Source organism: Phyllostomus discolor, chromosome 9 (genome assembly GCF_004126475.2).
Source record: "Phyllostomus discolor isolate MPI-MPIP mPhyDis1 chromosome 9, mPhyDis1.pri.v3, whole genome shotgun sequence".
In the NCBI taxonomy this organism is placed as follows: domain Eukaryota; kingdom Metazoa; phylum Chordata; class Mammalia; order Chiroptera; family Phyllostomidae; genus Phyllostomus; species Phyllostomus discolor.
The window spans coordinates 84,609,129-84,616,061 of NC_040911.2; positions in this window are offsets into that span (position 1 = coordinate 84,609,129).

Below are 6,933 nucleotides of genomic sequence, written 5' to 3' on the forward strand. Positions count from 1 at the left end.
GGCCTCCCAGGAAGGTCACTATCTCTCAGATTTTCCAGAGGGACTTGGGTTCTGGTATTCTCCAGGCACCCATCACTTTCCTCTTTTGGAATACTTTTTTTTTTCGCCATGATTTTGGCTTTCTTATCAGCCTGGGAGCCCACTGAGGCCAAGGGCTCCATCCATGGGCTTCCTCCCGGGGTGCCCAGGACCCCTAGAGGTTGCCTCAGGAGAGGTCTGCTGAACAACTGAGTGAGGCCTTCACCTAATCACGCCTTGGAGGGATTAAGGGTCCAATCTGTCTGTCTGTCTCCTCTCCTTTATCAGCCAGACTTTGCAGAAGTAATTCATCCTGCTGGAATGAAGGTGGAACATGGTGTTAAGACTTCCCCTCTCTCAAGAGGGGTGAGTGACTTGACCCATCTGTGAAATGGGCATTGGCGAGGTAGGAGAGAGAAATGTGTCCCCTTTGTACCTTTGAATTTTGAACCATGTGAATGTATTAACTATTCAATAAATAAATACAGCCTTGTTTGTTTAAAGGACTTGCAGATTCTATACGGAAGAAAGTGACATCAGAATAAAGAAGACATCTGGGATCATTGAACCAAAAGTGTCTTAGTGACCGCCTTGTCTTACAAGTGAGGAATCTGAGGCCCAGAGAGGTCAGGTGACTTGCTCAAGGTCACCTAAGCAGGCAATGGCAAAGTTAGGACTGGCTGTCACCTGAATTGTCACCTGGGCCTTTTCATGTCACAGCTGGTTCAGGATCACTAAGCATCTATGTGCCAAGCTCTGCTAAGGTCTGAGGACACAGTGGGGAACAATATAGGCATGACAGATTTTATATTCTAGAGAAGAAACAAATAAATACATATGAAAATGTCATGTAGTGATCAATGCTTTGGATTAAAAATGCCCTGGCTGGGTGGCTAAGTTGGTTGAAGCACTGTCTTATACACCAAAAGGTGGTGGGTTTGATTCCCAGTCAGGGCACATACCTAGGTTGCAAGTTCGATCCCTGGTCGAGGAACTTACAGGAGGCAACTGATCAATCTCTCTCTCTCTCTCTCGCTCTCTCGCTCTCTCTCTTTTTCTCTCTCCACTCCCTCTTCCTCTCTCTCCTAAATCAATAAACATATTCTCAGGTGAAGATTAAAAAATAATAATAAGGCAGGTGAGGGGATAGAATGTGGAGGAAAAATTATCGGGAAAACCCTTCTGAAGAGGCATCATTTTAGAGAAGAGGAAGATGGAGCCCCTGACTACCTGGGGGGATTGCAGGAACAAAAGCCAGGGGGGCAGGAGAACACTGAAGTGTTAAGGGAATGGCAGGGAGCCAGTGTGGCTGGAACAGAAAGAGCAAGGGGGAGGCGGACGGACGTGGGGTCAGAGAGGAGAGAGGGAGAGAGACTGCAGGCAGGACAGAAGACTTTGGCTCCAAATGAGGTAGGAAGTAGCCAGAGGGTTCTGAGCAAACATGGGACCTAATCAAATTTCTTTTCCTGAGGCCCTTCCGGCTAATGGTGGAGATGGGACTTTAAGAAGGGAACGAAGGGCCGCAGGGAGCACAGGGACGAGGCTGATGCAGTCCAGTTGTCCAGGAGAAAGGTGGCAAGGCCATGGCCTGGGATGCTATGATGGGGAGCAGCAGTGGGTCGCCCCATCTGTGCAGCAAAGGGATGGGATAAGATGGTCCCGTAGGGCCTTCCCAGCTCCGGCACTTTGTGCGATAATTTGGTGGGTAATTTGGTGGGTCGTCTCAGCATACACCCAGTAGGTGTGGCCAAGCCCCTGCTTTTCTTTTCTGAAATCTCTCGGTTTCTTGGTTTCTCGTCTCAAATTCCAAATCTCAGCAGAGCCCAATGATCTGAGGCTCGGAGCTCCTTCTCCTTTTCACCCCCATCACTGCCAGCCCCACTCCTGTCCCCACCTCCCAGGGACAGATGGGTGGGCAGCAGGAGGCAGCTGGGCCGTGATGCCTGCAGGGCCCCAGGAGAGGAAATTATCTGAGAGTTCATAACCCCTCTCTGCCTTCCAGATCTTGAGTTAAAAGCCCCAAATGTCACAGCCTCAAGGGATGAGGGTTGGGAGGTGCCAGGAGAGGGGCAGGACAAGTCGCCTTTCTGTCTGCAGCTGCCCGCGAAGAAGGGGCGGAGACCTGGGGTGCTGAGAACTCCCGCCCTGGGAGCAGGAAGCCATTAGTGCTGAGGCTAAACACCAGTGGCCTTCAGGCCCAGTCTGACCCACTGACCTATTTACTTGGCCTGAAAAGTGTTTGAGAATAAAAGCAGAGCCAACGGTTAAAAATGAAGAGATTTTACAATACAATCCAGATTGCTGGCTCCTCTTGAACAATTAGAAAATCTGACACACCGACTGCCTATTCCCATATGACAACATTCAGCAGTAGCTGACTAGCAGCTGTCCCCATTATTATATTATTTCACTAATAGGTAAATACATTCGCATGGTTCCAAAACAAATTATAAATAGGCATATAATGAAATCTCCCTCCCAGCCTTGTTTCCCTCCTGCCCAGTGCACCCTTCAGTAATCTCATTTTTCTATGTATACTTCCAAAGTTTCTGTGTGCGTGTACATACAAATACAAGTAGTGATTATGCCTCCTTTTCACTCAGCTTTGTCTCCTATTCTGTCCCTTGCTTTTCTCCATGGAGGCCTCTCTGTATTAGGAGATAGAGAGCCTCCTTTACTGCCACATGCTGTTCCATTGTCAGGAAGTCCGTGATTTATTTAGCCAGTACCCCACTGATGGGTATTTGGGTCATTCCCAATATTTGCTGTTAGCGACAATGCTGTGTCAATTACCTCGTGCATACTTTGCACAGGAACAAAAGGAATATCGTTAGAAACTGGTCCAAGCTGAGGGTAAGTAGGCATGGACCGAGCTCTCAGTTAAATGAGAAAATGCGACAGGGGCTGTTCCCTAGAGGGATTCCCAACGAAGCCCAGAGACCATGCCCCTAGCGACCAAGGAAAGGCTCCCAGATTTGTTTCTGCCACTTGCTAGATGTGGGGCCTCTGTCTGGGCTGCAGTGTCCTCGCCTATAAAAGAAGACAGCAGCTTGGGGAACTGGATGAGATCTCAAAGGGTCAGTTCAGGTCAGCGGTGGTCCACCTTTTCCCTCCATACCTGCCAGACCCAGCCTCTGCTTAGCCTTTGAATGAGCCTGGCTCAGCCCAATTGCAGAGCCTTTACCCAAGAGGTTCTGCCCCCCACCCCCTCTCCCCCCACACACTGAAACACCCTTCCTGTGCTTCCTTATTGGATTATTCAGATTCCTAATCTGAATCCCAGATCTCTGCTCTCAGGCCACTCAGTACAGACTGCTCAGGGCAGAGTTCCCTCTACAGCACCATTGACAGGGGGTCACCCCCACACTTCAGATACCAGATCGAATCCTTCCTCTGGGTCCCCTCCCCCCGTTGTCTGAACTAGAGTTCTTGAATGCCAGCTGTGCTATGTCCTAACAAATGGCCTTGGGCAAGTGACACCTCCCTGAGTACCAGCTGCCTCATCCAAAAAATGTGAGGAAAACATGTGGTGCTATCAGTAAAGTGCTTAATGCAGCTCCTGACCCACAGAAAGGATTGTTAATTCTGTACGTTACTGCCCTTATCTGAAGCAGTTACCTTGCTTATAACATGGGAAGAATAAAGGAACCTATTTGATAAGGTCGATCATTCATTCATTTATTCATCATTCATTTATTCAATTCAATGATTTTTATAGAATACCTGTTGAGTGCCACGCATTGCATTGGGTGCTCAGCGATTTCTTGGTGAAGAAAATAAATTAATCCATCCTGACCAGTGTGGCTCAGTGGATTGAGTGCTGGCCTGCGAACTGAAAGTTCACAAGTTCAATTCCCAGTCAGGACACACACCTGGGTTGTGGGCCTGGTCCCTGGTTGGGGGCATGCAAGAAGCAACCAGTCGAGGTATCTCTCACACAGTGACGTTTCTCTCCCTCTCTTTCTCCTTCCCTTCCCCCTCTCTAAAAATAAGTAAATGAAATCTTTTTTAAAAAAGGAAATAAATGAATCCCTCCAGTGTAGCAGCCATTGGAGAGCAGTAGATATGGCTCCACACTACCCCCTGGCTGTGGCCCACAGCAAAGGCTACAAGGTAAACAAGAGCATGAGCGAGCCGAGGCACAGCTGTCCCGGCCAAAGGCACCTCACCAAGCACACCTGGTTTGTGCAGAACATGATCTGAGAGGTGTGCAGCTTCACCGTGTATGAGTGGCATGCCAGGGCACTGCTCAAGATCTCCGAGGACAAGCAGGGCCTCAAGTTCATCAAGAGAAGGGTGAGGACACACATCCGCACCAAGAAGAAAGAGGAGCTGAGTTATGTTCTGTTGGTCAAGAAGGACTGAGCCTCCTCCCTTCTGTGAATAATAAAACCTTTTCAGAGACTCTGACTGGTGTGGCTCAGTTGGTTGGGTGTTGTTCCGCAAAGCAAAAGGTCACTGGTTCAATTCCCGGTCAGGGCACATGACTGGGTTGTGGGTTTGGTCCCCGGTCAGGGCACACACAAGAGGTAACTGAATGACATTTCTCTCCCTCTGTCTCCCTCCTTTCCCCTTAAAAATAAATATGTAAAATCTTTGGAAAAATTAAAAAACCTTACAGGAAAAAAAAGCCAGATGAATGGTCTCAACTCTCATGGACCTCCCAGGTCTCACGGAGCTCCCAGGCAATTCCAAACAAGCAAACATAAAAAAAATAAACTCCCAGTGTGCTGATGTTAAGAAGGAAAAGAGCTCTGGCTGGTGTGACTCAGTGGAATGAGTGCCAACCTGCAAACCAAAGGGTCAGCTGTTCGATTCCCAATCAGGGCACATGCCTGGGTTGCTGGCCAGGTCCCCAGTGGTGGGCACATGAGAGACAACTGAATATTGATGTTTCTCTTCCTCTCTTTCTCCCTCCCTTCCCCTCTCTAAAAATAAAGAAATAAAATCTTTTTTTAAAAAAGAAGGAAAAGATGAAAAACTCATAATGGTGTTGGGGTGTCAGGGAAAATTTCTGAGGGATACAGAGCAGGGCACAGCTGGCATAAAAGTATGTCCTGGGCTGCTTGTTTGAACAGGACAATCCTGTTGTAGAGAGACATGGTAGGTAGAGGGGCTCCCTCTTTGGGGTGGGGGGTGGGGCAGAGGTGGGAACCTAATTCAGTCAAGCCCCATCCAGGACTTGTGAGAGGGCAGAGAACCAGACACACGCAGAACTGGCCCAGGGCCACGAGGGAGTCTGGGGTCAGACCTGCCCTCTGTCCAGGGCTCTCTGTGCTCCACGAGTCTCCCTGCCTAGGGTTGTAGGAGAGAAAAAGAAAGGGAGATTGCTCCTGCCTAAATCACTTTAGGAATCAGACTCCCCTGTAGCCCAAGGCACAAAAACTCCCACTAGTCTACACATGCCTTTGGATAGGGATGGTCAACTCTGAAGCCTGGAAAACTCCCTTAATCCCTAATTTTTCCTCCTCCATTTTCAGCCTTGGGCAATGGCTGGCATGCCAATCCCCAGAGCATTGCTGGAACCAAAACAGCCCCTGGACACGAGCAGGATGCTGGGCTGCACAACTGCAGAGAGCTGCTTCTTCCTGACCCAGAGCAGCTGCCTCCCCTCACCTTCCCTTTTCTGCCACTCTGAGGCAGGGTGGTCCTCAGATCGCCCCTCCTCCCCTCTTCTTTCCTCCCCATCTTACCTAGCTCTCCTCCTCCCCTTGGGAGGTAGCAAAACCTATTCTAGAGTCAGATTATGGGTTTGAATCTAGCTCCAGCCCTTACTGTGTGATTCCAAACAAATGAATTAACTTCTCTGTGATTCAGTTTCTTCATCTATAAAGTGGGAGGAACAAGGCAAATTATCTCAAAAACGGTGAGGATAAAATGAGTTAGTAATTGTACAGTGCTTAGAATAGTCCTGAGCAGAAAAGAGACTGCTATATGAGTGTTTGTATAATGAATGCCCTGATATATCCACTCTGAGTGAAGGGGGTGGGGAGCTGGGGTTATCCAGGATATATGAGAGACACTACCCCCTCCTGGATTACTGTTACAGTCTTCATCTGGCCTCTCCATCCCCAGGCTACTTCACTGTGAGCACTTCTCTCCTCCGGCTGCAGGGTCTTCTTTCAGAATCCTGACTTGATCACATTACCCTCTGCTCAAATTCTGCAGCGGTTCCCCATATGCTTCCTGGATAAAGCATATCTTCTGGCTCCTTAGGATCTCATGCCTCAGAACTCTCCAGCTCCATCTTTCTCAGCTTTCCACTCCCCTGGATCTGTGATCCAGACTTCCTTGAAAATATGCCTTCCAGCCTCAGGCCTCCAGGCCTTCCCACTCGCTCTTTCCTCCACCGAGTGTTTTCTCCCATCAGCATCAAAGACAATCCCATGTTGTCCCCTTCCCCTCCCCTAGCTACCAGGGCTGTAGCCAGATGAAGGCGGGACCTGAGCGGGGAGAGTGGGGAAGAGACAGCAAACTCTCAGAGCTGCAGTGTTCTCAGCTTCAAAACAGTAAGAAAAAGACGGTGAGAAAAGGGACCTCTCAAGATCAAAGAAGGGGATGAAACAATGTGCGAATACTCTGGGAACTAAGTAGTGGCCTGTTAGCACGGAGTGATTGCTAGTTACTGGGGTGTCCGCTAAGCAGCGCCTTTCAAGCTCCTAGTCCCTCACCTTCCTCAGACCCAGGTCATTGGAGGTAAACAGAGGAGATAAATGCAAGAGGAGTGGATGGAGAGGGGCGCGGCGAAGAAAAGAGAAAGGAAGGAAGTGGAGTGGGGTTGGGGGGGGGGGATGAGAAGCAGAGAGCATGTGGCTGGGGCCCCACACCTCTGAGGAAGGAAAGAGAGGGTGACCTGGGATGCTCTCCTCTCCCCTCTGCATCTCCCTTCCCAGGGGGCGCTCCCCGATCCGGCCA